This window comes from Rana temporaria, chromosome 2, assembly GCF_905171775.1.
Source record: "Rana temporaria chromosome 2, aRanTem1.1, whole genome shotgun sequence".
Taxonomy (NCBI): Eukaryota; Metazoa; Chordata; class Amphibia; order Anura; family Ranidae; genus Rana; species Rana temporaria.
This window is the reverse complement of record NC_053490.1, coordinates 3466687-3489646: the sequence shown is the minus strand read 5'-3', so window position 1 is coordinate 3489646 and position 22960 is coordinate 3466687. Positions and strand designations below refer to the sequence as shown.

At 45.5% G+C, this 22960-nt stretch overlaps 1 protein-coding gene and 2 pseudogenes across 2 annotated transcripts in view; 1 reads left to right on the top strand and 2 right to left on the bottom strand.

Moving 5' to 3' along the window:
- The window catches only part of LOC120928403 (zinc finger protein 300-like), a 1021177-nt gene that overhangs the window by 103874 nt on the left and 894343 nt on the right, over positions 1–22960 (bottom strand). The gene's annotated exons all lie outside the window — the stretch shown is intronic.
- LOC120928420 overlaps positions 1–22960 on the top strand; it is a 399135-nt pseudogene that overhangs the window by 13226 nt on the left and 362949 nt on the right.
- Positions 19434–22960, bottom strand: part of LOC120928419 — a 304228-nt pseudogene continuing 300701 nt past the window's right edge.

Here is a 22960-nt window from a genome sequence, read left to right as displayed (position 1 = left end):
ACCCTTCCCCACTTCCGGGAGAGGGTGCTGTTCCTTGGAAGTTTGGCCCTCCTCCACCGCCAGGCCATTCAGAAAGCACAGCTTGCTTTGCACATGTGCAGTAGGGAACCAACTGTGAAGCTTCACAGCCAGTTTCCCTTAACATGAATGGTGGCGGCAGCACCCGAGAACTGATCCAAAAATTGGCCGGGGTGCCGACATTGCGAGATCCCAGGACAGGTAAGTGTCCTAATAATAAAAGTCAGCAGCTACAGTATATGTAGCTGCTGACTTTAATATTTTTCATGGGGGAGGGGGTTGGACCTCCTCTTTAATGAGTTTGCGTTGATCTCAGCATGCATGGAGCTCTTTGCACAAGCTGAAGTCAATGCAAACTCCGTAAACATTCCTCATTCAGTGAAAGTTCATGGACTGCGAAGTGCTCCATGCATGATGAGATCAATGCAAACTTTGCAGTCCATGAACTTTCACTGAATGAGGAATGTTTACTGAGTTTTCAGCACCAATCACTTTACTGCAACAAGATCTGTATATTAATTTCCATATTGAGCCCTTATATGCATGGGTGTAGGAACCCTTACAAATCTGGGGGGGACAGCATTTTTACTCGCCAGGTAAATTCTTATTCAGTAAACTCGGACTCCCACATGCCATGTGGGTTAATTTTTACTTATGCCATGTGGGTTGATTTTTACTAATGTCTTGTGGGCCACAAGGCATTAGTAAAAATCAACCCACATGGCATAAGTAAAAATTAACCCACATGGCATAAGTAAAGATTAACCCACATGGCATAAGTAAAAATCAACCCACATGGCATTAGTAAAAAAACAACCCACATGGTATTAGTAAAAATCAACCCACATGGCATTAGTAAAAATTAACCCACATGGCATAAGTAAAGATTAACCCACATGGCATAAGTAAAAATCAACCCACATGGCATTAGTAAAAAAACAACCCACATGGTATTAGTAAAAATCAACCCACATGGCATTAGTAAAAATGAATCCACACGGCATAAGTAAAAATTAACCCACACGGCATAAGTAAAAATCAACCCACATGGCATTAGCAAAAATTAACTGGTTAGCTGGTAGTGGCAGGTTAGGTGATTGACAATAGTTCCAGGTTAGGTAGTAGTGGCAGGCTAGGTGGCAGTGCCAGGTTAGGTGGCAGTGCCAGGTTAGGTGGCATACAGTAGTGCCAGGTTAGGTGGTAGTGCCAGGTTAGGTGGCATACAGTAGTGCCTGGTTAGGTGGTAGTGTCAGGTTAGGTGGCAGTGCCAGGTTAGGTGGTATACAGCAGTGCCTGGTTAGGTGGTAGTGCCAGGTTAGGTGGCATACAGTAGTGCCTGATTAGGTGGTAGTGTCAGGTTAGGTGGCAGTGCCAGTTTAGGTGGTATACAGTAGTGCCAGGTTAGGTGGCAGTGCCAGGTTAGGTGGTATACAGTAGTGCCTGGTTAGGTGGTAGTGTCAGGTTAGGTGGCCGTGCCAGGTTAGGTGGTATACAGTAGTGCCAGGTTAGGTGGTAGTGGCAGGTTAGGTGGTAGTGGCAGGTTAGGTGGTAGTGGCAGGTTAGGTGGTATACAGTAGTGCCTGGATAGGTGGAAGTGGAAGGTTAGGTGGTAGTGGCAGGTTAGGTGGTATACAGTAGTGGCAGGTTAGGTGGTAGTGGCAGGTTAGGTGGTAGTGCCAGGTTAGGTGGTATACAGTAGTGCCAGGTTAGGTGGTAGTGCCAGGTTAGGTGGTATAGGGTAGTGCCTGGTTAGGTGGAAGTGGCAGGGTAGGTGGTATACAGTAGTGCCTGGATAGGTGGTAGTGCCAGGTTAGGTAGTATTGCCAGGTTAGGTGGTATACATCAGTGCCAGGTTAGGTGGTATACAGTAGTGTCTGGTTAGGTGGTAGTGGCAGGTTAGGTGGTATACAGCAATGCCTGGATAGGTGGTAGTGGCAGGTTAAGTGGTAGTGTCAGGTTAGGTGGTATACAGTAGTGCCAGGTTAGGTGGTAGTGGCAGGTTAGGTGGTATACAGTAGTGCCTGGTTAGGTGGTAGTGGCAGGTTAGGTGGTATACAGTAGTGCCTGGATAGGTGGAAGTGGAAGGTTAGGTGGTAGTGGCAGGTTAGGTGGTATACAGTAGTGGCAGGTTAGGTGGTAGTGGCAGGTTAGGTGGTAGTGCCAGGTTAGGTGGTATACAGTAGTGCCAGGTTAGGTGGTAGTGCCAGGTTAGGTGGTATAGGGTAGTGCCTGGTTAGGTGGAAGTGGCAGGGTAGGTGGTATACAGTAGTGCCTGGATAGGTGGTAGTGCCAGGTTAGGTAGTATTGCCAGGTTAGGTGGTATACATCAGTGCCAGGTTAGGTGGTATACAGTAGTGTCTGGTTAGGTGGTAGTGGCAAGTTAGGTGGTATACAGCAATGCCTGGATAGGTGGTAGTGGCAGGTTAAGTGGTAGTGTCAGGTTAGGTGGTATACAGTAGTGCCAGGTTAGGTGGTAGTGGCAGGTTAGGTGGTATACAGTAGTGCCTGGTTAGGTGGTAGTGCCAGGTTAGGTGGTAGTGGCAGGTTAGGTGGTATACAGTAGTGCCTGGTTAGGTGGTAGTGCCAGGTTAGGTGGTAGTGACAGGTTAGGTGGTAGTGCCAGGTTAGGTGGTAGTGACAGGTTAGGTGGTATACAGTAGTGCCAGGTTAGGTGGTATACAGTAGTGCCTGGTTAGGTGGTAGTGGCAGGTTAGGTGGTAGTGGCAGGTTAGGTGGTAGTGGCAGGTTAGGTGGTATACAGTAGTGCCAGGTTAGGTGGTAGTGCCAGGTTAGAGTGGTAGTGCCAGAGTAAATACATGACATGAATAGATAAGAGTCCTGTTCCCCATTTCCATCAGCTGCACTACAAGCATGAATCTATGACTATCCAGTGCCAGGTTAGTACCTGTATACCATACCCCCCCCTCTCTGAATATTATACCTCCCCCTCTCTGTAAACTGTAACACCCCCCCCCTCTCTGAATATTATACCTCCCCCCTCTCTGTAAACTGTAACACCTCCCACTCTCTGTAACATTTACCTCCTCCCCCCTGTACCTCAACTGTGTCGTTCTGGCTCTCCATCACATGTAACTTAGTCTCTCTGGCTCTGCAGGCTGGTCGGGTGTAGTGTGGCCACGAGTGTCAGTCTGGGCCCCTCCCCCTTCCTGCTCCTTTCTCCCATTCAGCAGAGTGGCCAGCACAGCTATGCGTGTCTGTGTGCAATCAGCTGTGCGCCGCTGGGGAGGGGAGGGGAGGGGTCGGGGCTGGATCGGCACTACATCGCCACTGAAGGGGGAGAAAAGCAATGACCGCAGCTGGACTCGGCGGCCCCTGCCTGCGATCCGGGGATGATCTCCCTATCCTAACCTGGGGGGGATTTTACCATACTTGTTCCCCCCCGCATTATTTCCTGGGGGGGATGCGTCCCCCCTGTCCCCCCCCGGTTCCTACGCCCATGCTTATATGTGATTGGCGGCTCTGCACACATTACAGAAGTTGTGCAGTCAGGAGCAGCGGGGGATTTGTCACCTCAAGGAGTGAGAGGAATCAAGGAGCATCAAGTGTATGGGGGAGGGGCAATGTATGACTGCATGGAGGAGGGTGGTAATGTATGACTGCATGGAGGAGGGTGGTAATGTATGACTGCATTGGGGAGGGTGGTAATGTATGACTGCATGAAGGGGGCAGTGTATATGAAAGCTTAAAAAATATATATATATATATAGGGGTTAGTGTATGGGGGAACACTGACTACTTGGAGAGCATTCTATGTATGGGGGGGGATGGATGTCCATTTACCCGATCAGAGGGATATCCTGATAGCCTTCTACTGCCTGCAGTGAGATGAGCTCTTTGGCTCTCATCCGAAGTTTAGCTTTGCTAAATTCACAGGCTGCACCCGGCGCTGGGATCCTCCTCGATTCTAGGCTATCCCGGCCCTCCTTGGGATAATTAGAAAGTTGATGATGATATTCTCCCCCTCCTCCTCGATAGACCCCGCCCCACACTGGGGAGACGATACAGTGTAGAAAGCTGCATGGAGGAGGGTAGGCGGAGCACCAGTCAGATTGCACCCCTTGCCCCCCTCGGACAAGCACGGCACACCGGAATCATTACAAGTAATAAAAGTATATATAGGGACTTTGTAGCCATTTTCTTGAAGTCCAAACTTTACCAATCTTTGTTCCAATCTGCATCAGACCAGCTTAAATCATGAAACAAAGAGAATAAAACTAAAAACTGAATGAATCATTTTTAAATCCTGAATGGACACTGATGAGACCAAGCTTAAAGGGGCTGTAAAGTATTTTTTTTTTTCATAATAAGCATCATTTACCTGCAGACATTCCTCTTTTCACTTCCTCATTGTTGGTTTTTGCTCAGAAGTTGCTCTATTTATTCTCTGTTCTGTTCACTTCCTGCTTGTCTGATTGTTACTCACCACCGTGATGGGAGGTTTTACTGCGGTGGTCAGTGACGTGCCCCGCCCCCTCCTGGGAACTACATCTGTGCGGCAGGACACTCTCTACGTGTTAGAGACTTCAATGGAGGTGTGAATTACTGGGTGTGCCGCAATGCATACTGGGAAATGTAGTTCTTACATGAACGAGCGCCGCAAACCAGAAAGTGAATGAGAGAACAGAAACTAGAATGCCGGAGGTGATATAGATGAAGGAATTTAATAGGTATTTACTCGTTTTTTAACAGAATCGTTACACTATTCTGTCTGTCTACCTTGCAGACATTCATTTTAGGCAAACAAATGTTTTCCTTTACAACTCCTTTAAACATTCAGACCGGAGGATTTGCCTGTCAAATGACCGGGCCACTTTTTGACAATTGCGCGGTCGTGCAACATGACACCCAAACAAAATTGACATCCTTTCTTTCCCACAAATAGAGATTTATTTTGGTGGTATTTGATCACCTCTGCGGTTTTTATTTTTTGTGCTCTAAACAAAACAGGAGCGACAATTTTGAAAAAAAAAAAAACAATATTTTTCACTTTTTGCTATAATAAATATCCCCATTTTTTTTAAAGCTAATTTATTCTCAGTTTAGGCCGATACGTATTCTTCCATATATTTTTGGTAAACAAAATCGCAATAAACGTTTATTAATTGGTTTGCACAAAAGTTATAGCGTCTACAAAATAGGGGATAGTTTTATGGCATTTTTATTACCATTTTTTACTAGTAATGGGGGCGATCAGGGATTTTTATGGTGACTGCGACATTATGGCGGACACATTTGACACTTTTTACGCTAATTTGGGACCATTCACATTTATACAGTGATCAGTGCTATAAAAATACACTGATTACCGTATAAATGTGACTGGCAGGGGTTAACCACTAGGGCAGTGTTTTTCAACTCCAGTCCTCGAGGCACACCAACAGGTCATGTTTTCAGGATTTCCTTTAGATGAAACGACTGTGGTAATTACTAAGGCAGTGAAACTGATCAAATCACCTGTTCAAAATAATGGAAAGCCTGAAAACATGACCTGTTGGTGTGCCTTGAGTTGAAAAACACTGCACTAGGGGGCTAGGAATGGGTTAAATGTGTCCTAGGGAGTGATTCTAACTGTGTAGGGCTTACTGTGACACGTCACTGATCGCTGCTACAGATGAGCAGGAACAGACAATCAGTGTCCTGTCACTAGGCAGAACAGGGAGAGGCCTTGTTTACACTGGCCCCTCCCTGTTCTGCCGCTCTATGACACAATCGCGGGACACCGGCGGACATCGAGTCCACGGGGACGGTCATGGAGCTTGCAGCAGGGGAGTGCATGCGCCGCCAGCAGGAAATTGAAAGTACCGTAAATATACATTACTTTGCGCAGTTGTGCCATTCTGGCGACGTATAGGGTGCAGGACACGGTCAGCAAGTGCTTAATTTTGATATCATAGAAATCTATAAAATATGTGTATATATATATAAAGGATATAATAATCAAATATTAATAAATGATAATTAAAAATACATAGATAAATTGTCCCGTTATCTGAATAAATCCAATGGAGGGACCAAGTATAAGTAAAATATGGAGCGGGTCACTAAGCAATTAGATGCACACCGGAAATAAAGTGTGAGGCTTTGAAAGAAGCAAAATTGCCCAATGAATCAGAAAACATCAATAATTACTGATAAAACAGTTGAGATCAAACTCAACATTTAGTCCATCTGGCACGAGAGTTCTCATTTTATGGATCCATTTTGATTCTTTTTGGCTCAAAGATCTAATTTTATGATTCCCTCTCCAGGGTTTACTATTCCTCTCTATTCCCCAGAATATTAGATGTTCTGGATTATTATTATGTACCAGGGCAAAGTGTCTAGATACATTGGCCGGGATTCACAAAGCACTTACGCCGACGTATCTCGAGATACTCCGCGTAAGTGTAAATGTGCGCCGTCGCATCTATGCGCCGTGCCCACAGAACTAGATACGCCTGAAAATAGGCTTCATCCGACCAACATAACTTTCCTACGCCAGCGTATCGTGGGCGCATATTTACACTGGTCGCCTCATTACAAATATGCAAATGAATGAGATATGTCGATTCACGAACGTAGTTGTGCCCGGCGCATAATATACGTGGTTTGCGTAAGGCTTACGTCCGGCGTATAGTTATCCCTCATCTATGACTTAGTACGTGAATATGGCTGGGCTTAGGTTACGTTCACTTCGTAGGCAGTGATTCCACGTATCTTAGGGAGTAGTTTCAACGTGATTCTGAGCATGCACACTGGGTTGCGTCCACGGGACGGCGCATGCGCCGTTCATTTTAAGTACTTGTCTGTCACTCGGCCAAGGCCAAAAAATTTGAAAAAAAACAAAATGTTTTTTTTTTTGTTATAACATTTTGCAAAAAAGTAATTGTTTATCTTTCACTGATGGGCACTGATGATGCAGCACTGGTGGGCGGCACTAATAGGCACTGATGAGGCAGCACTGGTGGGCGACACTGATTAGGCAGCACTGGTGGGCACCACTAATGGGCACCGATGTTCTATCGGGTTGAGGTCAGGACTCTGTGCAGGCAAATCAAGTTCCTCCACCCCAAACTCGCTCATCCATTGCTTTGTGCACTGGTGCGCAGTCATGTTGGAACAGGAAGGGGACGTCCCCAAATGGTTCCCACAAAGTTGGGAGCATGAAATTGAAATTGGGAGCATGAAATTAGCATGGGGTCACGCCTCATTAGCATGGCTCACGCCCACTTCCACCTACGCCGGATTACGCCGAGAAAACCCAGCATATCTTTAACAGTAAGTGGAAGCGAGTGCTTTGTGAATACTGTGCTTGCTTCACTGCGCTACACCGGCATAGCCTAAAAAAGATACGCTACACCGGCATAAATATGCGCCAATGTATGTGAATCCGGGCCATTATGGTTTGGACATCCTTTAATAATATTTTGTACATGCTCCATGACTCTTCATTTTAAAGGCACTTTTGGTTCTCCCTACATACTGTCATCTACAAGAGCATTGTAGAACACACACAACTCCCTCAGTATGGCAGCTCATAAAATCTCCGATGGGATAAATACTTCCTGTGCTGGTGGCTTCAAATATATTCTTTTTTCCTTAGAATTTTTAAAAAAAAAACAATATTTATATGGGTAAATGGGTAAAAACCTTTCCCATTAAAGTAAGAAAATTATTTTTTGGGGGGTGGTTCAACCACATTTTTAACAATAATTCCGCAAACACGGTCAGAATTTCCGATAAAATTTTTTCGCTGTGAGCTCGTTGTCGGAAAATCCATCAGCGTGTAGGCTCCATCGGACATTTGCTGTCAGAATTTCTGACAACAAAAATTTGAGAGCTGGTTCTCAAATTTTTCGACAACAAAAGTTGTTGTCGGAAATTCAGACCGTGTGTGCACACAATTCAAAGCACAAAAATTCTATGCATGGTCGGAATCAATTTGACGCATGCTCGGAACCATTGAACTTCATTTTTCTTGGCTCGTCGTAGTGTTGTACATCACCGCATTATTGACGTTTGCAATTTCCGGCAACATTTTTTGTGATTGTGTGTATGCAAGACAAGTTTGAGCCAACATCCGTCGGAAAAAAATCCACTGTTTTGTTATCGGAATGTCCGATCGTCTGTACATGGCATAAGATCTCTTAAAGTTGTTTGTTTGTAGATGACAACAGGTCTGTCAGGCAAAATACTCCGTAGATATCAATCCCCTCTCAATACTTGCCAATCTTTTGTAATATGTTTTTCCACATCTGTGTGTTGAACATTGTAATCTAGAATGAGAGCTGGAGCCTCTGATAGTTGCTTTACTTTTTTGTTTTCTTCATACTTACTTGTAAAATCCATTTCTTTGAGTACATCACTGGACATAGAGGCCCCTCCCCTCTTTTTTTGGGAGTTCATTGCTTGCTACTAAACTGGAGTACTTCCTGTAGGTGAGGGGTTATATAGGGATCACTTCCTGTTTTGGTTATTCTACCAGTGTCCATTCACCTATAGGTGGCGCATAACCCAGGTAGTAATGTATATGGCTGCTCTGTGTCCCGTGATGTACTCAAAGAAATGGATTTTACAGGTAAGTGTGAAAAAAAAAATCCAATTTTTATTTTAATTTTTTTGGGAGGGGGGCTTTGGAGAGATATCCGGGGTCTAAACAGACCTCTAATGTCTCTTATTTGAGACATAGAGGCCCGGATTCACGTACAAGTTACGCCAGCGTATCTCCAGATACGCCGTCGTAACTCTGAGTCCATGCCGTCGTATCTATGCGCCTGATTCTTAGAATCAGTTACGCATAGATTTGTATTAGATCCGACCGGCGTAAGTCTCTTACGCCGTCATATCTTAACTGCATATTTACGCTGGCCGCTAGGGGCGTGTACGCTGATTTACGCCTAGAAATATGTAAATCAGCTAGATACGCCAATTCATGAACGTACGCCCGGCCGACGCAGTACAGATACGCCGTTTACGTTAGGCTTTTCCCGGCGTAAAGTTACCCCTGCTATATGAGGCGTACCAATGTTAAGTATGGACGTCGTTCCCGCGTCAAATTTTGAAAATTTTACGTTGTTTGCTTAAGTCGTTCGTGAATAGGGCTGGGCATCATTTACGTTCATGTCGAAAGCATTGGCTTCTTGCGGGTTAATCTGGAGCATGCGCACTGGGATACTTTCACGGACGGCGCATGCGCCGTTCGTAAAAAGCGTCATTTATGTGGGGTCACATTAAATTTACATAACACACGCCCACATCTACCACATTTGAATTAGGCGGGCTTACGCCGGCCTATTTACGCTACACCGCCGCAACTTTCGTTTGAGAATACGGCACTTGCCTGTCACAGTTGCGGAGGCTTAACGTAAATAGGATACGTTACGCCCGCACAAAGATATGCGATTCTACGTGAATCCGGGCCAGAAAGTGACTGAAGACGGAGTTCCTTCCCTTTCTCTGCAGGCTCAGCTGCAATACATAGGAATGAATAGAAGTCTCTGCAGAGAGGATCCCATCCATTCATAAACTGAGGCATAGTAATCACACGCTGTACCTGTGCCCACCAGGTGTATTATAATGCCAGCATTGCACACACAGGGGCCGGACCCCCTATGTACAAGGGACCTAAGACATACAATCAGCTTGTGACCCATTCCACCAGACTCCTACAACTGGAAGATTACATTTTTGGGGGGATGTTGTAGAAGAACTCAGACCACGCTATTGTGCGGTGAGAATACAATCCAACTTTATTAATCATATATATGTGACACTTTAACAACAGAAGAAAATAGATCAATTGTTTACATTTCAAGGATATATTTATACCATTTATATCATCTATGCTAAGAAACTGATTACCATATGACACGCCCCTCATTAATACCAGCCCCGCCCACTTATGGAACCCTCTAAACATCCCAAATCCCTGTAAATTCCCAGAAGACACTTTAATCTTTTATCCATAACAAGCTGATTGGGTACAAGAGAACCCAGAGCCCCTCCTGCTCATTCCCACCCAACAAGTCCATGTCACCATCTACAAGGTTAGAGGACCTGAAGGAGAACAAGACCATGACCACCAGGACCATCGCCTGACTGAAGCCATGCCCACATTTCTTTCTAATGCTGCTTCTATGGTCTCCTCAGATACAGATTTGGCAGATGTACATCGGTGGAACCCTTTCACTCCGGCCAATGGAAGGTTTACATCAGCAGCAGCCCGGGCTTATATCTATAGTACCAGGGGGGGGCTGTCTACATTTGTTACACCAACTGTCCGATTTCTGGTGGAAGTGATTCAGCCGCACTGAAGGTACTCCCCCCATGTATATCGGGCTCAGCTTCACCTCCTGCAAGCCCAAGACAGACATGGTGGGTGTCAGTGGTGAGAGCAGAAGATCAGCAAACATCCGATCTCTGATCTCCTCTTCACTGAATGAACATGGAAGGTGTGAGATTATGTCATTTCTGGGTTCAGTGCTGTCATTTCTTGTCGCCAGGGAAGGAGCTGATCAAGCAAGATCTCGGGTCCAGAGATGACATTAAGGATCTAATAAACCTCTGATGTCTCTTTAAAGAGGACCTGTGTCAAGAAATAGTTTATCATAGGGAGACCATCAACCCCTTATACTGTATGATAGAAATACAATTAAGTGAAACAAAGTGTAAAAATGAAAGTAACATATTGTAAGTAAAAAACACACAAAACACGTTCCGGCATACATGCACACCATGCAAATGTCGGCTTCAGGTGCGGTTATGTAGGAAAACAACAATCACACCACACAATTTACATATCACTGCACACACCAGAGTGAGAGGAACGACTCTAGGGACATCATTCATGGTCATAAAAAAGACAAAATCAAATCTGTCAGTGAAAAAAATAACCACAGCAATGTATAAATTTATTATCAAAACTATAGTAGAAACTAATGGCTTAGCATGTTGCTGAAATGACTGTTTACAGGGTATAGAGACATAAAAGTTAACGGATTACTTTTAAAAATGATTAAAAATAGATTAAATTCAATCCAATCATATAATGTACCTGTAGTTTCACTTTCATTTTTAAACTGGTTTCTGTGAAGTAAAGAGACCCACAGAACAAAAACAAACAAATCCAGGGCAGTGTTTTGTTTTTAAAATGAATCTGATTGGTTCTGAGGAGTTTTAGACACACAGCTTGGACCACAGTGAAAAGCTGCCATGAGATTTTTCATAAGGAGCCAGACAAGCAGGAAGTGTGGAGATCACAGCAGAATTACAGCCACTTCAAAGCAAAAACGAACAATGAGGACATGAAACCAGTACTGCAGTAAGGTAAAGGAAGCTATTTAGCTAAAAAAAAAATCCTTTAGTGATCCTTTAAGAAGCAAACCCACCATATTACTCAACCGAGTTCCAACTCAACCCATCCAAGAAAATGGACCCCACTTCCTCCCACCCAGGTGCCGGTTGGATCTCCTTTACCTTGTGTAGATATCTCCTTCTGAGATCCTCATGATATAAAATAAATGGACAACACTCTCTATGTGACACCAGTTTGTAGACTCCACCTTGATATTCCGAGAGATAGTCATCAGATTAGATCTTTGAGCATTTAAGTTGAAATTTAATATTATTATTTTAATATTTTAATATTTAATATTTAGTTCTATGACACCACCTTAGGTGATGGAGACACTTCTGCTGTCAGCTCTGCTATAACATCAATGGTCTCATTGGTTATCTGATCCATGACTCCAGTACACAGGTTCATCTTACTTAGTATTCAAAAGAGCTTTATTGAAGAAAAAAAATATGCGATACAGACAAGCATAGCAATAAACGTCTTTGAAAAGTTACAGATGTATTGTGACCCGTGCAACTTGTAACGTATAAGTTACTTGTACATTTAAGAATGCATCATAAAACATTGTGAATGGCACACAGGGGCCCAAGTTTAACTCATAGCATAGATGTAGCTTTCATTTGAGCCAAACCAGTTCAAACAACTATGATATCTATTATAACTCCATCAGTAGGGGTGATATCTATTTCACTTAGTATATTAAACAGTCTGAGGTATCACCTTCAAGCTTGTCATCCAGAGTTAGCAGAAATAAGGTAGAGGAAGCCAGGAAAGAAGGTTAAAAGAAATTGAAGCAAAGAAGAAAGAAAGAGGTTGGGAGATGATATTTAGAAGAGGGTCGTCCATCCCGTTCTAACAGGAGGGTCTGATCCCTCTGCCCTAGTGTGACCAAGATCCGGCTCGGCTGAATCCACTCCTCAAGCGATATTGTCGGAGTCTGCTCCTGACATAAGTTTATCATATGCGCTAGAATATTTAAAGACAAGCCAGGTGCGCCATGTGTCATGAAGACTTTCAGCCGTGCCTCTGTCCTGTGCCAACGTGTCCTCCATCTCGTACACGTCATGGACTCTATGAAGCCATTCCCGTATGGTCGGGACTCTGGAAGAGCTCCAGTAAAGTGGGATCAGTGATTTGGCCGCGTTCAATAAGTGTTTAGTTAAAGATTTCTTGTAGCGTGTCAGAGAGAAGGAGGACAGGTGTAGCAAGCAACATGCAGCATCTAGGTCTAGCTTAGTGTCTGTGATTTGTTTAATAATGTCTCTCACCTCTGTCCAGTAGGTGGCGATCATGGGGCAACTCCACCAGATGTGGAGCAGAGTGCCTTTATCATCTTGGCATCTCCAGCAGGCCTCGGATCTCTGTGGATCCCATCTGTGTAACCTTTCCGGTGTATTGTACCAGCGGGTCAGGAGTTTGAAGCTTGTTTCCTGCAATCTAGAACTGATTGAGCATTTGTGTGCCATAATACATGCATACCTCCATCTCTTCTCCGGGATATCCACTCCCAGGTCCTCCGACCATCTCCCCCTGTGTCCATCCGACTCCCCCCCTCCAGCCCGTTGTAGCCAAGAGTACGCCACGGAAGTCGTTTTAGCCTGTGGAGAGTGTGAGCGGCATACTGATTCCATTTCGGTCAGTGGTCTTGTTAGGTTCGCAGAGTCTTTAAGTTTGTGTATGTAGCTGCGAAGTTGGAAATATGTCCAGAGCCTCAATCTGGGGAGATTGTTGTCAGATTTAAGAACCTGCCAGTCTTTGAGCCTATTCCCTTCGAAGCATTCGCCCGCTAGTAGGGGGTCCGACTGAGGAGCTGATCTAAGGGACGCATTGTCCACTCCTGGGGTAAAATCCGGGTTATCAGCTAGTGGTGTGAGAGGGCCCGGTACATCTGAAATGCCCTGTCTTTTAGCTATTGATTGGAATATCTCCAAAGTAGGCCCCGTGATAGGATTTTTACGTAAGGAGGTTGGGTATGCTACCTTTGGTACCCATGGGGAATGTTTAAGGGGCCACTGGGCATATCTCTGCTTCCAATCCTACCCAATCTTTCATGGATCCATGACAGTGCCAATCAACTATTCGGGCCAGGTGTGACGCCTGGTAATACATCTTAAAGTCTGGAAAGCTTAGTCCCCCTAATTCCTTAGCTTTCATTAGGCTTGTTAGTTTGATTCTTGGTTTCTTACGATTCCAAAGAAAACGCAGTAGAACTGTGTTTAGGGAGATGAAAAAGCTTCGGGGGACCCTTACAGGGAGTGTGCGTATTAGATAGAGAAATTTAGGTAAAATTACCATTTTGACTATAGATGCCCGCCCTAGCCACGAGAAATTCCCTTGATCCCATTGCTTGAGGTCTGCCTCGCATCCCCTCAGAAGGGGAGGGAAGTTTCTTTCAAAAACATTTGAGAGATGGGGTGTAAGCCAGATACCAAGGTATTTGAGAGCGTTGGTCACCCACCGAAATGGCGAATTGGCCTTGGCCAAAGCCAACACCTTCTCTGGTAGAGTAACATTGAGGGCCTCTGATTTTGTGTAATTAATTTTTAAATTAGAGATGTAACCATAATGCGAAAATTCTGCCAGTAAGCCGGGGAGTGAGAAGTGTGGGTCTGTCAGGAAAAACAAGAGGTCATCAGCATAAGCTGCGACCTTGTATTCGCAGTCCCCCACCCGGAACCCGCTGACAACAGGGTTGAGTTTGATCGTTCGGATAAAGGGTTTGAGAGATAAAATAAATAATAGGGGCGATAGGGGGCAGCCCTGCCGGGTCCCGTTCGTTATTCGTACTTTTTTGGAGAGAGTGCCGTTAATACGGAGTTGAGCCGAAGGATTCTGGTATAGAGCAGCAATCCATGCAAGCATGTGGGGTCCCAGACCCACACGTCTGCATACCGCCAGCATGAAATCCCATGCGACTCGGTCGAAGGCCTTCTCCGCGTCCGTAGACAGGAGAAGGCCCTCGATATTCCTGACTCTCGCCGCGTGCAGCAGCAGAAGCGCCTTAGAGGTGTTGTCTTTGGCCTCCCTGCCCTGCACGAAGCCAGCCTGTTCTAGCCCAATAATGCCGGGCAATAACGGGCTCAATCTCGTGGCAAGAATCTTGGCAAATAATTTCACGTCCAAGTTGAGAAGCGAAATGGGGCGATAGCTCGCGCAATCTGCGGGGTCTTTACCTTGTTTTGCCAGCACTGTGATGTGTGCCGAGAGTAGGTCCGGTGTCACGGCTCTGGGGGTAGACAATGAGTTTAGTGCATTCCCAAGGGGCCCTGCCAAAAGGTCAGTGAATGTCTTGTAGTACACTGCCGAGTATCCGTCCGGTCCCGGACTTTTACCCGACTTGAGTTGTGTGATGGCCAGTTTAATCTCTTGGGCCGTTATCGGCTCCTCGAGAAGGGTGGCATCCGAGTCTGGCAAGGTAGGCAGTCCACTCTTAATGAGGTAGTCATTTATAATCTGTGTTCTGTCCCCAGTCATGTCTTGTTGTCTATGTTGTGGTGGTAAGTTGTATAGCTTGGTGTAAAACTCATGGAACCTGTCTGCTATTGCCTCTGCTGTTACCACCAAACTGCCGTCCTCCCCCTTGATGCCTGCTATGTTGTTCACAGAGGAACATTCTCTGAGTGCTCTTGCCAAGAACTTGCCAGCCTTGTTACCCGACTCATAGTAGAGTCTCTTCTTAAAGAAAAGCATGCGTTTGGCCGTGGAGTCAAGTACTTGTTGTAAGTTCTTCCGCGCCTCGAGTAGTGAGGCAGCCGAAGATACAGAGAGGGATTGTTTGTGTAAGGTTTCTAAAGTGGCAATTTTAGTGACTAGTTGTTGGATTACTGCTTCCCTTTCTCTTTTTTTCTTTGCACCCAAGCCCATCAGGATCCCCCGAATGGAGCATTTGTGTGCCTCCCAGACAGATAGTGGGTCGGAACCCTCAGTGATATTGAGTCTGAAAAACTCTTTCAGGCCCTCTGTTACCACAGGAAGAGTCGCAGGGTCAGTCAACAGCGAGGCGTTAAGCCTCCAGGAGGGTTTTTTTCTGGAGGGGTCTGTCAGGTTCATGGTTAGTGATATTGGAGCATGATCTGAGAATGTTTGGGTGCCTATGTGCGCTCCGGTTATCATCTCTAGATCGCGTTGTGAAACAAATAGGTAATCTAACCTAGCATATTTAGAGTGCGGAACAGAATAATGTGTATAATCGCGTCCCTCTGGGTTGAGAAAGCGCCAGGAATCAACCAAATGTAGGGACTGTAGAAGGAGCTTAAGACGTTTCAGAACTTTGTACTTGATGCACGATTTCCCATTTGATGTGTCGGCAAGGGGACATAGGGGCACATTAAAGTCCCCCCCCATTATAACACAACCTCTGGCAAACCCACTAAGCTCCTTGATGACCTTTTGGCAGAATGTTATGTGGGCCTTGTTAGGAAAGTACACATTCGCCAAGGTCACCTGTGTAGGCCCATATGAACCCTTAATGAAAATATACCGACCCCCCGGATCGCAAAGTTGCTCTGAAACTTCAAATGGGGCGTCTCTGTGTACCATAATCGCCACCCCTTTCGATTTTGCCTCGCTGTTTGTGGAGTGGAATACTCTAGTGTAGGACGGGCTGGAAAGTTTGGGGATGTGGTGTGTCTTGAAATGAGTTTCTTGTAAGAACACAAAATGTGGCTTACCCTTTTTAAGTTCCCTCAGCAGGGATGTGCGACGTTCAGGTATGTTTAAACCCCTCACATTGTGCGACACCACCAATGGGTGGGTCCCCAGCGATGAGTAGGCCATGATTGGAGCTTCGGACGGAGGAGGAGACGTTCAGAGGGCCGGGCCCGGCCGCTGTGACTGCACGCAGGGAGGAGAGAGACAAAAAGAAGGGCAAGTCAAACAAAACAAAAAAAAAAACAAAAACAAAAAGGAACAGTGACACTAATGCTGCACACAAATGATCAACCACTATGGCACTGTGATGACTCTTATCTCCCAATAGGTTAGTGCAATAAAGTAAATTTCTGCTAAAGAAAAAAGAGAAGGACAGAAAAGGGGAGGTAGTATGAAAGATAGGAGAGAACAAGAAGTACAGAAAGAAGAAGCTGTGAGTATCTACGGTGTATCTCCACCAGGGACAAAAATGAACTCTATCCCCGGATGGAGAAGACCACCTATGTAGTAAGGTGCAACTAGTGACCCAGCCGGGTCACCAGAAGCCTTGTGGGGCAGAAGGGAGGCAGCGACAACAAATGTCAACACCGAACCAGCTGCCAAACAGTTATGAACGAGTAAAATTCAACCAAATGAATACACACACAGCCCTATTAAGTAGGGCTCAATCTATCGTAGTGCGTACTAAGAATACCCAGCCCATCTCCATGTGCTCATGGTGAAATCACCACGGGACATGGGGTATGGACATGTACTTCAGGTAAGGCTAACTACCGCAATAAACATATATACACTTGCAGGAGCGTGCAGATGATCAGTTTCCCCCCTCTCGGGTACCCCCCCCACCCTCGCCAGGTCCCCACAACAGCCAAGGAAATGACCTCCAGGATCAGCAAACTAAAAGTACCAAGGTGCTTCCGCATCAATAAGGCCCAAGGCAACTTCCCATTATCAGGTGGAAGCCGCGGCCAAGTCACCCCAACAATGTCCCGCGGCCACAGGTTGCCGCCGCCGTGTCCCAGCAACAGCTCTCCCATTATGACTAGGTAATGCCCCACTGGGTGTTATAACCTTACGTGCAAACTACATACAGTCCAGTGCCTGGGTCACACATCTGAGTGTATGCCATACAAAGAGCCACGTCCAGGGCAGGGCATAATGCAAAATATAATGTTGAGTCCCCCAGGAGAATCACTCTAACAACCGTGCATGTAGGGAGCAGAACCTTTTATCTCGCCCAACCTCAGCGTGTAAAAGGGAGATAAAGCAGGGTTGTAAGGGGGCCTGGTTCAAAGTCAGCTAAGGATCAGGTCGGCAGCAGCATCCAACAACAGAGCCGACCCGGGGAGGGGGGGGAAGGAGCACCGGAGAAATCCAGTTAGGGCCTCAAGGGTGAACCGCAAGTGCGGCTCAGGGAATCATCACATTACCATTCACCAACTCAGATCATGTTCAGCTCCCTCGGGCCGTCTGCTTGCCTTCTCGGGGTGCCGGTCTTTGATCCACCGCCTCTGCCATGTTTAGCTCTCTTTGTCAGCCGTGTATCTGGGGTGGAGAGGGGCGAATCCGGAGGGCTCCGTTCTGGTAGAGGGTGTAGGAATTCCGCATACCATTCTGGTAACTCGACCAAGTCCAGACCTAGGGCGTTGCAGAACTCCGGTAAGTCAGCGGGCGTGCGGAGCATGTGTTGGTGTCCATTAAAGGTGACCACTAGCGCGAAGGGGAAGCGCCAAGTATAACGCATGTCTTTCTCTCTCAGTTTGTCCAGAAGGGGGCGCAGAGCTCTTCTGTTCCTCAGAGTTATGGGAGATAGATCCTGGAACAGTAAAATGGTCGCTCCATTATAAACTATGTGGTCATTCCTTCTAGCTCTGTGCATAATCTCCTCTTTCAGGCTGAAACTTTCCATACAGCAGATAATGTCTCTCGGGGGGGCCCCGTCAGGTCCTCTGGGTCTGAGAGCTCTATGGGCACGGACAAAGCCGATCGGTGCGTCCTCTTGTCTCTCTAGTAGGCTGTTAAATACGCTGCTCAATGTCGTTGCTATCTGGTCTGCGTCCACGGATTCCGGGATCCCCTTGACCCGCACATTGCACCTCCTTCCTCTATTATCGAGGTCTTCGATATGTCTGTTCATTTCAATAAAGTGTTGTGCGTGCACCAAGGTTGCTTTCTCTACCCGCAGTATAGCCTTGTCTTTGCGCTTCCCTTGAGACTCTGCCGCGGCCATCTTCTCATTAAGTACTAACATGCTAGTCTTAAGGTCCGTTATGGCGGCTGAGAACGTGGCCTTTATGTCCGCAGCGATCATGGACATGTCAGCGAACGTTAAGGGTTGGTCCGATGCTGACTTACCCCGAGCCAGGCTTTCAGGGGCTGATTGTGAATCATCACTGTAGTCCTCGTCGTGGCTGGTCGGCGCCATCTTGGGCCTAGTTGCAGCGCCGCGTCCTGCGGTCCTGGGTTTGAAAAGTTCCGCTATGTTCTGGGCGGAATAGGACACCGAGGCACGTCTCGGGCGAGATCGCGGTGTGAAGCAGGTCTTTTTGCCAGGCATTGGGATGCTTTGTGCCGGGTATTCAGCTAGATAGGGCTGTGTGTGTGGAGGAGCTCGCTCAATGTGCTGCCATCTCCGTCGCCTGCCAAGCCACGCCCCCAGGTTCATCTTACTTAGATGACTAATGCCGCGTACACGATTGGAAATTCCAACCAGAAAACCGTGTTTTTTTTTTTCAACGGAATGTTGGCTCAAACTTGTGTTGCATACACACGGTCACACAAATTGTGTCAAAAATTCAGTCCGTCAAGAACGCAGTGACGTACAAGACGTATGACGAGCCGAGATCAGTAACGTTCAATAGGCAGTTCGGCTCTTCTGCTGGATTCTGAGCATACATGTTTTTTGCGCGTCGGAATTGCATACAGACGAACAGAATTTCCGATGGCAACTTTTTCCGTTGGAAAAATAGAGAACCTGCTCTCAATCTTTTGTTGGCGGAAATTCCGACAGCAAAAGTCTGATGGAGCCTACACACGGTCGGAATTTCCAACCAAAAGCTTACATTGGACTTTTGTTGTCAGAATTTCCGATCTTGTGCAATTTTGAAGCATGACATGTGAGGTATCTATTTACTCGGCGCAACTTCATTTTTCACATTATGAAAAAAATTGGGCTAACTTTACTGTTTTTTTTTTAAGTATGAAGTATTATTAAGTTTTTCCCAAAAAACACGTTTGAAAAATTGCTGCGCAAATACAGTGCAAGATAAAAAGTTGCAATGGCCGCCATTGTATTCTCTAGGATCTCTGCTAAAAAAAAAAAAACATATATATGGCGTTTCTATGTTATTTTCTAAAAAAAAAAAATGTAGGAGCGAAGTGTCAGAATTGGCCTGGTCTTGAAGTGGTTAAAGTGAACCCCAATAATGGAAGGAATTTGACCACAAACTTAACACTTGGTAAGTTCAGATCTTGTGCAGTTGTGCTGTGTGATTAGTCTATGGAGATGAGTAATAGCTGGACAGCGGAAAATGATAACAATGATAATAATTCTTCACCTGATGGAATCCTGGAGACTTTCAGCAGAACCAAATGGAACTGTTGGAAGTGGCTATCTGAACTTAAGTGGTACTGAATGTATCCTATAAACAGTGGCAGCTCTGTGTTGGACGTCCTCTGGCTGGTGTCCCAGCTAAAGACCTGCCTAAAAAAGCTATAATCCACAAGAGGGGGTGGAGCATAGGAAGGAGGCATGGAACATGGGAGGGGAAGTAGAACATGTAATGGGAGGTGTGGACAAGGGGGCTTAGCTGGAGCCATCAATCCTGGATGTCGATGTATCAAATGAGAATCATGAAGAAAACAATTCAGTCATTTGTGTTGATCTATAAATATTGACAATTTTAAGTGCGTGTCTGATGGAGATAAGCACTAAACTCAAAGCAGTCGATCATTACATTCCAGTTTGTTCACAGATTTTAGTTTGCTTTATTTTTAGTAGCATTTTAACTTTTCACTTCTTTCCTAGCTTGTGGGATGACATTGGGGGTATGAAATTAATGGGACATGCACAAGTCTTTTAATATCCCTCCTTCTTCCAGTGTTTCCTCTGCAGATGAAGCTTATGAATCCTGTGGTGATAGATTAGCCCGACATTAACTGTAGAAGCTTAGTTATTTTCAGAACAGTAAAAATGGCTTCTCTCCGGTGTGTGATAATGCTTGTCTTCACTGTAAAAGCTTTATCACATCAGAACACTCATTCAGCTTCTCTCCAGTGTGAACCCTCTGGTGTCTAATAAGATGTGACTTCTGTGTAAAAGCTTTGTCACATTCAGAACACTGATATGACTTCTCTCCAGTGTGAACCCTCTGGTGTCTGATAAGCTCTGACTTCACTGCAAAAGCTTTATCACATTCAGAACACGGATATGGCTTCTCTCCAGTGTGGACCCTCTGGTGTCTGATAAGCTCTGACTTCACTGCAAAAGCTTTGTCACATTCAGAACACGGATATGGCTTCTGTCCAGTGTGGACCCTCTGGTGTCTGATAAGCTCTGACTTCACTGCAAAAGCTTTATCACATTCAGAACATGGATATGGCTTCTCTCCAGTGTGTACCCTCTCATGTCTGATAAGATGTTCCCTCATTGTAAAAGCTTTGCCACATTCAGAACACTGATATGGCTTCTCTCCAGTGTGAATCCTCTGGTGTATGATAAGATCTGACTTTCCAGTAAACGCTTTTCCACATTCAGAACACTGATATGGCTTCTCTCCAGTGTGGACCCTCTGGTGTGCTTTGAGATCTGACTTCCCAGTAAAAGCTTTGCCACATTCAGAACACTGATGTGGCTTCTCTCCAGTGTGGACCCTTTGGTGTATAATAAGGTTTTCCCTTGCTGTAAAAGGTTTGTCACATTCTGAACACTGGTATGGCTTCTCTCCAGTGTGGCTCCTCTGGTGTGTGATAAGGTGTGACTTATCAAAAAAATCTTTTTTACAAACAAAACACTGATATGGCTTTACTCCAGTGTGCACTCCCTGGTGTTTGATAAGATTTGATTTCAATGTAAAAGCTTTGCCACATTCAGAACACTGATATGGCTTCTCGCCAGTGGGAACTATTTGGTGTTTGATACGGTTTTTCTTCACTGTAAAAGCTTTATCATATTCAGAGCATTGATAGGTCGTCTCCCCAGTATGAATCCTCTGGTGTCTGATAAGGGTTGATGCTACGCTAAAAGCTTTGCCACATTCAGAACACTGATATGGCTTCTCTCCAGTGTGAACCTTCTGGTGTGAGATATATTTTGCCTCCATTGTAAATCTTTATCCCATTCCAAATGAGAAATATCTTCTGAAATGACTCCTCTTATGTATACATGGGTTGGACTTTACTGTAAAGCCATTGTCACTTCCAGAACACTGAAATGACTTCTCGCTGATGTCCTCGGAGGCTGGATCAATGCTGAAGAGGATCCAAAACATTTATGACTTTTAGAGCGTGGCTTTGACTTGTGTCCTCTGAGAATCCTCCAACGGCATCAAAGACTTTCAGACCTGTACAAACAAAATAATAATAAAAAAAATCTGAATTCTATATAAAGGGCTAAATAAAGTTATTTTCTATTTTTATATTCTTTAATAAATATACACTATGGGCTGGATTCAGATAGAATGGTCTATCTGTCTGCCCGGCGTAACGTATCTCAGATATGTTATGCCGCCATAATTTAGGGCGCAAGTTCTGTATTCAGAAACAACTTGCGCCCTTAGTTACGGCGGCGTAACGTATCTGTGTCGGCGTAAGCCCGCATAATTCAAATGTGGATGATGTGGGCGTGTTTTATGTATATTAAAGTGGTTGTAAACCCACTTTTTGGACTTTTGCCTACAGGTAAGCCTATAATAAGGCTTACCTGTAGGTATAAAGAATATCTCCTAAACCTGTACGGTTTAGGAGATATTCCTCGCCGACCCATGCCGGAAAGGAAATCGCATGCGCGGGAGTGACGTCATCGCCGCTCCAGCCAATCACAGCGCTGGAGCGGTGATACCCGGAAGACACGCTCGGCTGGCATGGACCAGGTAAGTTCCCTACCTCGTTCCGAGGTAAGTATTTTATAATGAGCCAATATGCGGTGCATACTAGCTCATTATGTCTTTTTCCTTGCAGGTGTAAAAAAAAATGTATGCGGGTTTACAACCGCTTTAACTGTGACCCCGCATATTTGACGTTTTTTTTACGAATGGCGCATTCCGCCGCAAATCGTCATTGCTTTCGACGTGAATGTAAATTACGTCCAGCCCTATTCGCGAACGACTTACTCAAACATAGGTGCATCCATGGGAAGGCTCCACAATATCTTTGCGACAAGATAGAACCTCACAATTCGAATCGCGTTCTGCGATCCACCGACCAAAATCTGGTCAGGGTACCAAAAACCAAATACAAGTCCAAAGGAGAAAGAAGGTTTGCTTTTCAGGGTCCGAGACTATGGAACGCTTTACCAACCAGCATTCGGTTGGAGGAAAACCACCTGTCTTTCAGAAGACAGATCAAAACTCTGCTCTTTTGATGTCATGAGACACGAACAACTAGCGCCCAGAAGCGATTCAGTTCGCATGCGCCGCGTTTTATAAGTTTTTCATTCATTCATTCATTCAAACGACGTAAAAAATTTAAAACTCGATGTGGGAACGCGGGAAATACTTAAAGCGGTTCTCCACCCTAAAGTGGAGTCCCGCTGATCGGAACCCTCCCCCCCTCCGGTGTCACATTTGACACCTTTCAGGGGGGAGGGGGGTGCAGATACCTGTCTAAAGACAGGTATTTGCACCCACTTCCGGCCACACGCTACGGGCAAAAGACGGGCATTCCGTCACATCCCGTCTGTCGCCCGTTGTGTGCTGGGAACACTCGGCTCCCAGCACA